Source organism: Erpetoichthys calabaricus, chromosome 5 (assembly GCF_900747795.2).
Source record: "Erpetoichthys calabaricus chromosome 5, fErpCal1.3, whole genome shotgun sequence".
NCBI classification, from domain to species: domain Eukaryota; kingdom Metazoa; phylum Chordata; class Cladistia; order Polypteriformes; family Polypteridae; genus Erpetoichthys; species Erpetoichthys calabaricus.
Genome location: NC_041398.2, coordinates 146,198,209 through 146,214,439, shown reverse-complemented (window position 1 = coordinate 146,214,439; position 16,231 = coordinate 146,198,209). Strand labels below are relative to the sequence as shown.

General features: G+C 37.8%; 1 protein-coding gene across 1 annotated transcript in view; it reads left to right on the top strand.

The window, feature by feature from the left end:
- The window catches only part of LOC114651996 (protein WWC2-like), a 350,362-nt gene that overhangs the window by 55,131 nt on the left and 279,000 nt on the right, over window positions 1-16,231 (top strand). The window lies entirely within an intron of this gene.

The window sequence follows — 16,231 nt, the reverse complement described above, 5'->3', positions numbered from 1 at the left end:
TACTTTATTGGTGTTTTGGTGTATGATGTGCTTGGGACTGTGTACTGCCTGTGGGACACGGGGAAGACGTGCGCCCACAGGTGAAGAAAAATAAAAAGTTGTTTTATTTTACGTGTACCTCTGTGTCCAGTCTGTGTCTGGTTGGGCGTATGTATAGCGTTTTTCACTATATATATATATATATATATATATATATATATATATACATTTTATATAAATATATATATATATATATATATATATATATATATATATATATATATATATATATATATATATAATATATATATATATATACATTATATATATATATATATATATATATATATATATATATATATATATAAAAAATGTGTATATATATATATATATATATATATATATTGTGGTGGATTGCCGGCTTTCGATTCTGGCTCTCACCCCCAGGCTGCCAGGAGGAGCTCTCTCAACAGCGAGTTCCAGCAGGGCCTTATGGACTATGTAGTTTTTATACGCAGCCCTGCTGGATACCTTGGGGGCCACCAGGCGTCGCTGTAGGGGGGCTCGTATGTGCCCTATAACCCGGGAGTACGTCATGGTCACGTGACGGGAAGAAACGACGTGCTCCCGGGGTGAAGAAAAGGACTGTTTACCCTGACCTGGAAGGAATAGGGAACTGTGGACTATTGGACAGGAACACCTCCGGGTCAGGGTGTATAAAAGGATTGTGGGAAAGCCCAGACGCAGAGCTGAGCTGGGAGGTAGGGTGGCAAGTGTCTGGGCGAGGAGGAGAGAATTGTGATTAGTATTGTGAGAGTTTATTGTAATTATATGAGTGTGGAGTGGAGGGTGCTTTGTGCACGTCAAGACAAAATAAAAGAGTCTTGTACTTATATCCAGTGTCTGGAGTGGTACCTGAGGGTGTTAGAGGTGGCTCCACGCCTCTACTGCTACAATATATATATATATATATATATATATATATATATATATATATATATATATATATATATATACAGTGGTGTGAAAAACTATTTGCCCCCTTCCTGATTTCTTATTCTTTTGCATGTTTGTCACACAAAATGTTTCTGATCATCAAACACATTTAACCATTAGTCAAATATAACACAAGTAAACACAAAATGCAGTTTGTAAATGGTGGTTTTTATTATTTAGGGAGAAAAAAAAATCCAAACCTACATGGCCCTGTGGGAAAAAGTAATTGCCCCCTGAACCTAATAACTGGTTGGGCCACCCTTAGCAGCAATAACTGCAATCAAGCGTTTGCGATAACTTGCAATGAGTCTTTTACAGCGCTCTGGAGGAATTTTGGCCCACTCATCTTTGCAAAATTGTTGTAATTCAGCTTTATTTGAGGGTTTTCTAGCATGAACCACCTTTTTAAGGTCATGCCATAGCATCTCAATTGGATTCAGGTCAGGACTTTGACTAGGCCACTCCAAAGTCTTCATTTTGTTTTTCTTCAGCCATTTAGAGGTGGATTTGCTGATGTGTTTTGGGTCATTGTCCTGTTGCAGCACCCAAGATCGCTTCAGCTTGAGTTGACGAACAGATGGCCGGACATTCTCCTTCAGGATTTTTTGGTAGACAGTAGAATTCATGGTTTCATCTATCACAGCAAGCCTTCCAGGTCCTGAAGCAGCAAAACAATCCCAGACCATCACACTACCACCACCATATTTTACTGTTGGTATGATGTTCTTTTTCTGAAATGCTGTGTTCCTTTTACGCCAGATGTAACGGGACATTTGCCTTCCAAAAAGTTCAACTTTTGTCTCATCAGTCCACAAGGTATTTTCCTAAAAGTCTTGGCAATCATTGAGATGTTTCTTAGCAAAATTGAGACGAACCCTAATGTTCTTTTTGCTTAACAGTGGTTTGCGTCTTGGAAATCTGCCATGCAGGCCGTTTTTGCCCAGTCTCTTTCTTATGGTGGAGTCGTGAACACTGACCTTAATTGAGGCAAGTGAGGCTGCAGTTCTTTAGACGTTGTCCTGGGGTCTTTTGTGACCTCTCGGATGAGTCGTCTCTGCGCTCTTGGGGTAATTTTGGTTGGCCGGCCACTCCTGGGAAGGTTCACCACTGTTCCATTTTTTTGCCATTTGTGGATAATGGCTCTCACTGTGGTTCGCTGGAGTCCCAAAGCTTTAGAAATGGCTTTATAACCTTTACCAGACTGATAGATCTCAATTACTTCTGTTCTCATTTGTTCCTGAATTTCTTTGGATCTTGGCATGATGTCTAGCTTTTGAGGTGCTTTTGGTCTACTTCTCTGTGTCAGGCAGCTCCTATTTAAGTGATTTCTTGATTGAAACAGGTGTGGCAGTAATCAGGCCTGGGGGTGGCTACGGAAATTGAACTCAGGTGTGATACACCACAGTTAGGTTATTTTTTAACAAGGGGGCAATTACTTTTTCACACAGGGCCATGTAGGTTTGGATTTTTTTTCTCCCTAAATAATAAACACCATCATTTAAAAACTGCATTTTGTGTTTACTTGTGTTATATTTGACTAATGGTTAAATGTGTTTGATGATCAGAAACATTTTGTGTGACAAACATGCAAAAGAATAAGAAATCAGGAAGGGGGCAAATAGTTTTTCACACCACTGTATATATATATATATATACTCTATATATATAAAATCCTAAGCCTAAAAGTGCAACGACTTTGTGCAACAATTTTATGTCATGTTTTTATGTCATGTTTTTTGTCACGCTTTAAATCAGGCTTATTTTAAAACCTACATATACAGGTAAAATTCCGTTACAACGAATATCTTTACAACGAAATTTTCAACAAAGTATTTTTATAGTCCCGACAGTTTCCCCATATGACACGAGTCTATAGAAATCTTGTTACTACGAAGTACATTCAGCTGATACTTTCATTACAACCAAGTGCCCAAAAGATGTTGAAATGCCTGAATGAATCATCCACAGAGCAGTTAGTTCTGTGGTCGCAGCTCAGTTTTGCACAACGATCCCCAAACAGAAACATTGTTAAAAAAAAGTTCTTTCTTTGAACTTTGCTTGTACTGTTTTTTTGCTGTTTTTGCTTTTGGTGGCTTTCAGTGATACCTTTTGCTTATTGCTCGTCAACATTTGAAAAACATCCATTGGAATTTAACTCATTGTCACTCTCCTATAGAAACCGCAGACACAGAAAAACGATAGCAGTTCATATTAGAAAAAAAACTTTACATTTTTGCAGCTCTTGATTGCGGCAAAAAGAAAAAAGACGTTGCCAGTGAATTCAGAATTTCCGGAACTGGATTTTTATTATACTCTTTTGCAGAATGTGACGTTTCCAACTTGAAAGAACTATGGAAGAAACAGCATCTGATTAGCTGCGGGCTCAGTGATCACAGCTTGCTGGGCTGTACTCTCTGTCACTTTTAAGACTTGTGATGTGGAGGCATTCCAGATATTATTTCTAACGAGAATAAATTAACATGAAGTACATTGCAAGCATATATCTCTAACAATGGCATCTTCTGCAGTATTGGATACACAGTATGTCCAAGAAAATGTTAATATGGTATGAGCAGTGCCAACTGGCTCCTCCCAGGTCCTTAAACACCATACTGACTTTAGAAATATAAGGTTTGTCAAATAAACACTTAATAAAAGATTGTGTCTTATTTGAAATGCAGTACAAAAGCATCACAACATTTGGCTTACACACTTTGATATTACTACAGTAATAGGATTTCTGCTTCTTGGGGGCAGCTTTCCTAATAACCACGTTGCAAACAGTGTTTTCCTCTCACCTCATTATCTTATTTATTCCCCTTTGTGGGGGCATTTTTGTGCCAGGGGAGAACCTAAGTTTACTTCATGCACCATGTTATGCTGCACTAAGATGATACTTTAGAATATTATACCTTTGCTGCCAAAATAAAGCCACACTTCAAATAAGCAGGCCAGTTCACTTATTTGTCTCTCCACTCAGAACTAGATGCTGGGAGCTACTGTATTTAATTCCAAATTCAAGACACAAAAATATAGAATTTTCACTCTAGCTTGTCTATTCTTCTTTGTCTAGCTACTGCATGTTGTGATCCGTTAGCATCATGCAATTATCACTTTCATATTTTTATGCTTATAACCTGTTTTCTGAATTATTGCTTTTATTGTTATGATAATGACATACTGTAATTCTAATGCCATGTTTTTTTGCCCAGTGATGAATGCCACTTCGTGTTGTTTTCTTTTGGTTGCAGCCTTATTGTTTAGATATTCTATACCTGTTGCTATGAATAAGTACAGTGATCCCTCCTTGATCGTGGGGGTTGTGTTCCAGAACCCCCCGCGAAAGGTGAAAATCCGTGAAGTAAAAACCATATGTTTATATGGTTATTTTTATATATTTTAAGCCCTTATAAACTCTCCCACACTCTTATAAACATTTACCGCACAATTATACAGCATAAACCCTTTGTATTCTCTTAGATATTAGGTAAGATTCATTGAAATTATGCATGCAGACACACTGTTTATATGCAGTAAAACCTAAATGTTATTTTAAAGATATCGAGCGTCTCTGATATCACATATGTTACAGCCATTACGATAGACAGGCCACCAGCAATAAATATGTACAATGCAAGATAAATTGTATACAGTAAAATGTATATACAGTGACACTAAACGTACGTACATGTACTAAGTACTGTATGTAGAAAATTAATTATGGTTACTCACCAACAATGACACAACGACTTGTCCGATAACGATGAGTTTAATTTTACTGTACAACAAAGGAGAGCGTTACAGCTCTTCTAAAGGAGCCTCTTCAGGCGACTGTGTAGCACCGCAGTCTTCAATCCAAATCCCTAAAGCAAATTCCATCTGGACTACCGCATTATTATGTCCACTTACAACTCGTTTCGTGCCCTAGTTAAAGGACACTGCGGCTGTAGATCTTATATTCTTTTCCTCCTTTTTAAATAAAAATAACCGTGGACTCATTGATGCCGTAATGGCGTCCTACAGCGGCGTAGCTGTTCCCTTCCTTCAACATATCTAAAACTTTTACCTTTTCGGCAATCGTTAGCATCTTCCATTGGCGCTTGGGCACGGCCCCTGAAGCAGTAGCAGGAGCAGATTGTTTTGGAGACATAACGAAGGGCTTGACTATGCACAAATGTTAACTCTTTACACAGTGAAACACGTTGATGCTGAATGAGTGGGATGAGATTTCCTGGTTAACGCAAAGCGGAATCGAATTTGGCGCTCCATCGCTGAGTCAATCAGCACCCAGGAACTTAACCGCTTGCTCTGATTGGGTAGCTTCTCAGCCATCCGCCAATAGTGTCCCTTGTATGAAATCAACTGGGCAAACCAACTGAGGAAGCATGTACCAGAAATAAAAAGACCCATTGTCCGCAGAAATCCGCGAACCAGCGAAAAATCCACCTTATATGTTTAGATATGCTTACATATAAAATCTGTGATAGAATGAAGCCGCGAAAGTTGAAGCACGATATAGAGAGGGATTACTGTACATCACAACATGTGAAGTAATCACACAATCTCTGTTTAGGTTTGTAGCACAGATGGGTCAGTATCCTAGCTTTGGGATCATTTTTAAAGGCAAATCTTCATGATAAATCTTCAGATTCTTTAGTTAGTGACCTGTGCTTATTACTTTTAGTTTGACCTAGCTCTGCTCTAATATTTAAACCTCACATTTTGAACTTTCTTTTAGTTTTGTTGTTCGGTATTGTTTTGGCCTTTCTGCTATTAACAAACTCCTGCTTACCATCTTATTATGACTTTTTGCTCTCTCTTAAATACAACAACCACAACAACATTTATTTATATAGCACATTTTCATGCAATGTAGCTCAAAGTGCTTTCTTTACAAGTTGTCAAAGAGAAAGCTACACAGAAAGAAAAACAAATAAGATTAGGTAATAATATTAAAGAATAAATAACAAGAAAATGTAAGGTCAGATGGCCTAGAGCAGTGGTCCCCAACCTTTTTGACAGCAAGGACCACTTTATTAGATGCAAATTTTTCCACAGACCGGTGGGGGGGTTGGTTGGGGGGGCAGTTTTATACACAATTTACATAACATTTCTATTATTATTAAAGTTATTAAGCAGTTCTCATTTGCAATCTGAGATTTTTCTTCTTTTTTTGCATATAACAAAGACATATGCTTTACATTTGCCAATCCAACAGATTGCACATCACAAACATTAACACTGTTATATTTTTTTCGTGTCTGCCGTTTCTATAGGAGGGTGACAATGAATTAAATTCCAATGGATGTTTTTCAAATTTTGACAAGCAATAAGCAAAAGGAATCATTAAAACCACAGACAACAAAAACAGCAACAAAAAAAAAAAAACAGTACGAATAAAGTTCGAAGAAGAGATTTTTTTACAATGTTTCTGTTTGGGGATCGTTGTGCAAACGTGCACAACTGAGGTGCGACCACAGATCTAACTGCTCTGTGGATGATTCGTTCAAGCATTTCAAGGTCACTTCGTTGTAATGAAAGCATCTGTTGAATGTACTTCGTAGTAACGTGATTTCTATAGACTCATGTCATATGGGGAAACTGTCGGGACCATAAAAATACTTTGTTGTAATAGTCTCTCACCTCGGTCTCTCTCCTCTCTCTGCACCGCTGCAAAGCCCCGCCCGCCAAGCGTTCTGAAAAGTCTGAGTGAGTCGCCGTTGCCGGCAGTTCTCTCGCGGCCCGGCTGTCAGACGGCTGCGGACCGGTAGTGGGCCGCGGACCGGGGGTTGGGGACCCCTGGCCTAGAGGACAGGGGAAAAAAAACAAAAAAACCCCCCAAATCTGCCGGGGCCAAAACGACTGTCCTGCCCCCACTGGGCATTCTACCTAACATAAATCAGTCCTCTTTGTTTTCATGCTTCACATGATAGTATTTAATGATGTTGGTCTTGTTGACAGCTGGGACACCCGCTTTCATTCCATCAATGTAGGGGGGTGCATGGTGTCTTGATCAGGTGGTGGTAGTGATGGTGGTGCAGATCGCCACCACAGAAGAACTAGAAAAGAGAGCAGAGAATAGTAGAGATTAGTACAGAATGTGGATCCCTGAAAAATATGATAATTCTATGTTCATATAGTCTATCAGGAATACAACTAAAATGTAGCCATGAAAAAATCATGTTAAAGTTACAGTATTAATTAATCTGCAGCTCTTTATTCTAATAATCCTCCAAATGTTCATCACCTACTTTCCAGATGATTATTACACTGTAGATCTGTACATTTACCTGGTATTTTACTGACAATATACTTACTGTCTGTGAGGTAGCATTGTCTTCTGGACCGTTATGGAAACAACATTTGTTACATAAGTTAATACATTTTCTTGAAATGCTTTAGCAGCCCAGCATATGCATATGGCATTCCAGTAATGCCCTGCTGAGTTCAATTGTGTCTCACTTTGCGGTCTGTCTATATTTGCACTGACAATCTTGGGATTAGAGGAAAGTGACTGTTGGTTTATGTATTCCTCAATTGACTTAGGGAAAGGTTGTAATTCATTGTCTAGTGTCTCCTTTCCCTGATTCTTTTAAGAGTGTCTAAGTTAATATTAAAACAGAATTTTACTCTCTCTTGCCAAAGAAAATATGCACTCTGTTAGCCTTTTGTTTTTTTATTGTTTGTCCTTGGATCACTTAAAAGATAACTGGTTTACAAAAATGAGCATGCTTTTTGAACTGTAAGAAAAGAATGGACAGTATTTCTCACTTACTTAAATGAAGACTATGTTGGATCCTAAAATGCATTTTTTTTCATTTGTCACTGCCTTCTTGTGATTTGCAATGTAAATGTTTTGTTCAAGACACACTGAGAAATCCAAAATAAATGGCTCATTAGTTGGTTTAATGAAGCAATAACATAATATCAGTTTTGTGTACTAGTATTAGCATTTTATATCTGTTGTCTTCTTTACCTTTGTTTTTGAAACCCATTTTTTTGCTTACTGTTGTATGTTCTTTTCCATCTCCTTGGGGATTAGCTGTCAAATGTAATCTGCATAAGTTAAATGATTATTATATAGCAGCCATCTTTGCACTTGAGCAGACAATTCAGTTATGTCACTAATCTTTCAACCAGGGAGTGGCTGTTGAGAGATTTTTCTATGCTTTCAAATAAAAGTTTTTGTGAACTACTTTTTAATTTTGTCTTAAGAATTTTCATTTTAAATATTTAAGACTGAAAAAGTAAGGTATACTGTTTATTATGCCAGATGTGCCCAGAACATTAGAGTCTGAAACATATTAAAAGGATTCTGATAGGATGTGGTATGGTAGTCCGGCTATACATACCCAAGGTACTGGAAGTACTAGAAGGGATGTTTCACGAACAACAGACTTAAGGACCCATTTTGAGTAGTTGTAGTGTAACCGGTATTGATCTAAATTTCTGTTTGAGTGTAAGGGTTGAAGCACTTGTGTCCCACTGGCAGTACAGGAAAACATTTTCTTAAATGAGTTAGTTCCATTGTTTAGTTATAGTTGAAGCTGGAGCTTCAGTATAATGTCCTGTTCGAGCTGATCATCGGTTCTTCAACCTTCCTACAACTTGTCTTTTAAGGGGCCGTGCACTGAAAGTCCATCCACCATTTCCTGACCAGTGTCACATCGTCTTTAAGCAGTTGTTCCAGTGACAGGAGAAATCAAAATAGAAATGACTCAAGTGCCACTACTGGACATCTAGAAGAAAAGGAAAATAGGAAAGATTTAGTATTAGTCAACCAGATGGATATCCAAAATTATGAACAGTCAATTTGAAAATCCTCACTAGTATCTTTTACAAGAGTATGCTTTGCTTAAACAGCGAGTTTTCAGTTTTTATTTAAGTGCCCAAAGGAGCAACTGTGGCAGTGGTAGACAGATCGTTCCAGAGCTAAATGCCCCTTAAGCTAAAGGCTCTGCCTTTGACAGTACTTTTATTTATCCTTGCAGCATATAATGATAAGAATCATAGGCCACTGAAGTCAAAATGCTTCTTTACTATGGTAGCCGTGATGGAAGTTGCTGACAATTCAGTTAATCATACTTGATGCATTTTGCTTACATAATTTGACAGACATTTGTTTGGGATGTTTATTAGGCCTTAAACCTGTTACATTTATTTAACCCGGTCAGTTAGCAAAGCTAATGTTTTTTGCAATTGTTTATATAACAGATGGAAATTACGGTATGTGTATATTGTACTCATATAAGGAAATATAAACATATATTATTAAACAGAAAAATTGAGAATTTATAAATGCCCAGGTTGTAGGTGTTAAGACATTTATCTTCTGTTGTGTTTTTAGTATAAAGTTTTTTTGGCTAATTTTTAATACTGTGTTCACTGGCTACGCCATTTGCGATATCTCACATTCCCACTGTGCTGTGTTCACAAGAATTTGTTGTAACCATTTTGGGAGAAATGCGAGGTTGCTGTTTATTTGCTACTTAGACCACCCAAAATGTAATTAAAGATTTAATGAAAATAAAATACTAAATGCTTTAAGCATGTATTGCATCACTCCAAATACAATTTTGATTGAAGCTCACCTAGTTATTTTTTATTTTATATTATTGAATAAAAGAAAAGTTCAATGTTACATCACAACTCAGGCAATTCAGGTACCCTACAATTTGTCTCATTGGGAGCTCACACTTCAAAGGTTACTTTAGTAAAATTTCCCACTGGGAAACTCATACAGGTTGATGTTGCCTAATCTGAAGTGCTTAGGACTTCTTGGGTATTTTAGATTTCAGATATTTTCAGATTGTGGAATATCTGGTATATTCATAATGCAGTGTCTTGGGAATATGTATGATGAAGTAGGGAAATGTATCCAAACCAGCTAAATGACGACTCACACTTACAATAATTCATATCACTGAGCTGTTATTATAACGTACATTGACATGACAAAAATATTAAACCTCAAAAGTGATTAATATGATGTACAGACTATATCGTTGTACCCTTTTAAGAGGGTTAATTCTTTGCATTTGCACTGAGGAACTTTTTTGGTTATTTGTCAGTTTATATTGGCTACCTGTTCTCACTTCTCACCCAAACTTTCACTCCATCATGCCTGCTGTGCTAGAAGCCATTCACCAACCAACAAGGCACTACATACACTTTTGGCATGGTGTTGATGTACATACATACATAAAGTGGGACCCTGGGCCCTGGTCAAAGTTTCTGTTACTGTGAATAGCTAAGCAATTCAAAATGACCTGATTTCCAAAGGGCATAAAAATGGCAGTTTTTTTAATATCTTAGGCAAGATAATTGTGTTTCCATTATTCACAGTTTCAAAACAACAAAAAAGGACAAAGGCCCTAATCAAAAGTTTGTGCACCCTCTATGGTCAGTACTTAGTAACACCCACTTTGACAAGTATCACAACTTGTAAAAGCTTTTTTGTAAGCAGCTAAGAATGTTTCATTTATTATGTGAGTGGTTTTTGCCCATTTGTCCTTGCAAAAGGCTTCTGAATCTGTAAATTTCTTGGGCCATCTTACAAGAATTGCTCTTTTGAGGTTTATCAACAGATTTTCAATGTTTTTTGAGTTGGGGGACTGAGAAGGCCATGCCATTGTGGATTTTGAGGTGTTTTGAATCATTATACTGTTTTAGAAGCCTATCCTCTTATCATCTTCAACTTTCTTACTAAGGGTGTGATGTTTGCTTCCAGAACTTCATGGTATTTAATTGAATTCATTCTTTCCTCTACCAGTGAAATGTCACCCAAGCCACTGGCTGCAACACAGGCAGTTGGAGAGGTGTTCTTTTCATGCAATTCTGCATCCCTTTTTCTCCTAACATACCTTTGCACATTGTGGCCAAAAAGTTTGACTTCATCAGTCCACAGGACCTGTTTCCAAAATGCATCAGTCTTGATTACCTGTAGATGCTCAGCTGCAAACGTATGACACTGAATTTTCTGGTGAGAATGCAGGAAAGGTTTTCAACAGATGACTGTTCCATGAAGATCATATTTGTGCAGCAATATTTTCTTTAAGCCTTCTCCTTCTTTGTGGGCAGAAATTATTGTATTATTTGAGTGATGGACAGCTGCTTAGAGGAGCCCATGGCTGCTGATTGTTGTGACAAGGTTTGAAGAGTCAAGAGTATTAATTATACAGCTTTGAAATTTGCATTACCTCACCTTTCCTAACAATGATTATGAACAAGCCATTGCCCTAACAAGGTAATTAATTAATTAATTTGGTAAAAGTCATCTGAGACTTCAGATCTCTTGGGGTGCCCAAACTTTTGCATGGTGCCCCTTTACTTTTTTAACTTTACAATTTTACAAAACAAAAATAATACACTAATCTTTCTTAAAATGCTGAAAAGAATGTTTATGCCTTTTGGAGTTGTTCTTTGTCTACTCCATTAACTATTCACAGTAACAAAAGGTTTGACCATGAGTGCCCAAACTTTTGTATGCCACCTTAAAGCATAACACGTGTCTGCTAATATAAACTGCTGCCAACATACCAAGGCAATTTGCAGCAGTGTCCAGTTTTAAGGAGAACAATTTATTGAATTTGTATTGCATCAAGGGTACCTAGCAAGAATGAAGCTGTTTTGTTAACCATAAACAGTGACATTTCATTAGGCTTGTTCATGTATGAACAATTACAAGATAATTGCAATTTATACAGGTAAATTGCATCAAAATTTGTGTATGCAAGGTTTTATAAACTGGATTTTTTTTTTCAAAGCCATACTTAAGTTTTACAAATGAGATCCTGGGTGTGGAATTCTCCACTTGTAGCGTCCTATGTATGTTTTTTTCTCCTTTTTTACAGGTTCTGTGCAACATTTCTGAATTGCCACACAGCTGTTATCGTTTCACTCCCAAAGCACTCAGCATATTGAAAATGCTACTTAGCATCTGCTCCATGTCACAGTGCTACACTGGGGACTAGGGATGTCACAAGAACTGATATTTTGGTACTAATTCAGTACTAAAGTTCCAAAAACGTTATGGTACCAGCCTTTCTATAGTTTCAGTAGTATCAAGAAAGTTGGTACTGCACTCATACGTGACTGCAAGTAGACAAATTACGGCAGGAGGCACAATACTACATGATAAAAACTGTGTAAAAACTAAATCTAAAAATGACTCACGGAGTGAATGATACAGCACCCCCTTAATACATGTCAAAAAGAAAGACAGTAGAAGTCATTTATGGTAATGCTTTTGTGTTCGCACAAGAAATTTTCAGCATGTGAGTGCAGGAATTGATCTTTTTATTAAAAAAAAAGCAAAACACACAGGCTTAAATTATTGCCACTTTTATTCCATTATGGAATTAATTCAGGAACAGATTTGTGCTTGTTTTGAGAGTGAAACAACTTTACCTATTACCTGAGTTGTAATTGTTTAACTTGTATTGTCACACATATGTAAGAGGAGATGGAAAGATAAAAAGATTAGTTGCTTTTAAATAGTGTCCTACACTGCCCCTAAAAATGAATGCTTCTACAGATGTCCATCACATCAAGTGTCCATCCATTTTCTAATAGGTATAAACAGACACAGAAGCATCCACAGTTATGCATATAGGATTGTGGGTTGTGGGAGACTGCCAATGCTAACAGTTGTAGCCAATAAACAGCAACACAGTATTCAAACAAAATGGCTGTTTGCCTTATTTAAACAGGCGGTGACATGAGCAGCTCCATGTGTTAATACCAAAATTAAACTTATTTAGTGCTTCAGTGTTTTGAAAGACAAGGCACATCTCCCTATTAATATGACATGTACTGCATTAACAGAAACTTGTAATCGCTGGAACATGCAGTTATCAGAGCAAGCAAAACAACATATTTCATTGCTAAATACAAATCTAAAAACAATGAATTTATGTCATTTGTTTGTCATTTGAAGACAAACTGCTGTTCATAAGTATAACCCGTAAGTGAAAGCACACATCATATATTTAAATGGTATGTTGAATAATGCAACGCTGTCTAACAGTTATAAATTTATTGCAGGTAACGACAGTCCAAGTAAGTTTTGAATTGTTGATTTGTACATAGGCATAAGAAATAAAATCTGATTACTCATGCAAGAAACCTTGAAAACAGCAGACCAAAAGCAGATCTAAGACTAATCATGCTCATGTGTTCTGTTGATTGGTTCTTTGCACCATTCATCACATCCCAATAATGTAATAATTAACTTAAGACTTTTAGCTAATCTGAATGATGGAACAAATAAATGCTTTCTTTCTGTAAAGGTTATGTAAAAATGTTGAGAATAAAATCTTCCCAATTAAGACAGTGACTGAAGGGCTCATAGAGACTTGTTGAGTATATTTATGGTACACAGTTGTTGTACATTAGATGCTTCGGCCATTATCCAGTGCAAAACTGCTTAGACCTGCAGTCAGTGGGTGGAACTTTCCACTTTAGAAGCATTACATCAATAGCAGGTACCTTGTCACTAGCAGAAACAGAGTTTGCCCAAAGTTAATGATATGTGTGGTATTACTGCAAAGTAATAAAGCAATGGAAAAGGGAAGACCATCTGGCCAAATAAACATCTTTTAAGCATATTATTGACAGTGATTGTTTTCTCCATTGCTTCCCTTCATTTGTTTACTGAAACCACATAGACACATTTCAGGGTTACTACAGGCCAGAGTCTCTTTTGGGAATAATATGCCCAAGGCAGGAGCTAGTCCTGTATAGAGATGCAGTCCATCACTGAATACACTCGTATACACACTGACACTTTTTCAAACCAAGTCAACTTACTGCCGCCAGTAAGCCTAACTCTGAAATTTATTGGAGGTGGGATGAAAATGGAGCTTCTTGAGATACACTTTTATAATAACACAGATAACATGAGCAATCCACATAGACAGTCAGGGAGCTGGGGGTTGAACCTAAACTTCTAAAGCTGTGTGAGGACAATGCTAATTAGTGCACCACTATAATGTGGTTGTGTATGAATCTATCAGATATTATACCTGTCTCACTTGTCCCACTCACTTATAGAAAATATCGGAAGAACTTCACTGTAGAGACAGATATCATATAAGGAAGTCCAAAAACCAGATACTATAAATCTAACCTCAAGTAACAAAGAACACATAACAGATTTTACTCTGTCAAATTTTTGTATGTAACTGATATGTAATTTAAATAAGACCTAAGTAAATGTTTTCATACTGTATATGGTGCAGAACTGCAGCGGTCATCTTGGGGTTCATGTATAAATGGTGTGTACGCACAGAAATGTTGCGTACGAATTGAAGATGTGAGTTCCAAAATCTGCTAATTACACCTTTTGGTAAAATTTAGTGAACACGTGATTGTGACTTTTCATGCAGTTGGTCATGCACCGAAAATATGTTTGAGCTTCAAAACCTGCTAATTGCAACAGTGTAGCGCTATAGTTTTAGGGATTTAGTTTCAAAATTTGCTTACATACCCAGATTTTCCTATTTATCTCCAAAATTTATCTTTTGTACTTAGCTGATTTTGGAACTGAGCTCTTCAATTGTTTCCATGCTCAAATTGCGATGTATAAAACCTAAACTTGGTGTAAAGCCACGCACATTTCCACGGTACCTCATACCCTGGCGTACGCAAGTTCTCCACTTGGTTTTGCAGACTGGCGGCACCCAGCGTCAAAGCAGTGCTACTGTTCCTGTGTGGTTACCCTTTCTTTCTTAGATCCACATTCCTGATGCGGCTTTATAAATACACTGAAACTAACTGCATATTGTTTATTAGTGTAATGCATCTGATTGTAATTAATCTGTAACAGTATAATGGGAATAGCCAAAGTATTCCAAATACCATAACTGCTTTAGCGTTGTTACTCTCACTGCACTTTGTTTTTCTTCTTTCAGCTGCTCCCATTAAGGGTTACCACAGTGGATCATCTTTTTCCATATTACACTCACTGCACCACTAGGAGTATTTATATCACTGTATCTGTGTTTGTAATCACAGCAGCAGCTGATCGGAAAGAGAATTATCGGTATACAGCATTAAGCACACGCTGCCCCAGGCACGGCAAAACACTTCAGAGCCTTTCCTATACGGACCTCGCGGTTCAGAAACAGTTTCATCCCAAGAACTTTAAACGCACTCAATCATTCCATTAGGTACTCCTTGTAGAACTGTTTGTACTTATAAGTACAATTACCACACTGTAAACTTGCACTACAGTTATAATATTGCATAACCTGCACCACTTTATAAAGCGCGTATTTACATATGATAACGATATCATTTTTAAGATGAAATGCAGCAAAATATGTTGATTATATTATACAGATAAAACTTTAACTTAACTTAAATAATCTATATTGTTAATAATTAAACATGTGAGGACACGGTGCCACAGTGCTAGCTAGTTCACGGATTGTTCCTACCTCGTGCTGTATTCTTGCTGGGCCGGCACGATCGAGGCATTCACACTGCCAGAAGACAACCATGGGATACGCAAAAAATAGCCATGTCAGTCAACTCACAAAGCCCAGCCCACCAACTCATGCCCACTCAAGCACCCGTCCACCCATGCTCTCAAGGCATTCACTGTGCCTGCTCATGTGCCCAGACGCAACAACTCACCAACTCGCTTTCGTCTCTGCTACAGTACACATGCACCACTGAGCCACGTTGACATTTCATTATTCTTTTCGGTTTTGGCTGCATTTCTATATATAATCTACCAAGTTGTCCAACCATGGGATACAAACGACAGAGCACCGCCCAACAACTCGAACCGATACAGAGACATGCCCTCCAACTCTAAGAGCATGGGATGAGAATGCCTGCCCGCCCGCCCACCTGACTGTTACCAGTGTTCACCGCAATGTACTGGAGTGTAAAACCATTACAACTGCTAACTCACAAACTGCAACAATTCACCAAACACCGCATCAGACGCTTTCTATATCTAAGAAGATATATAGATACTCATTATTCCCCAGCACGCATCCACCCACGCTCTCATGGCATTCACAGTGCCTGCTCATGTGCCCGGACGCAACAACTCACCACACACAAATTTTTCTTAATTTGACTCAACATGGGAAACCTCACCCGGCCCGGACACGGAGAGGATTGACAGATTGATAGCTCTTTCTCGATTCTGTGGGTGGAGGTGCATGGCCATTCTTAGTTGGTGGAGCGATTTGTCTGGTTAATTCTGAAAACGAGACTCCCTACTGCTAAATAGTTCCGC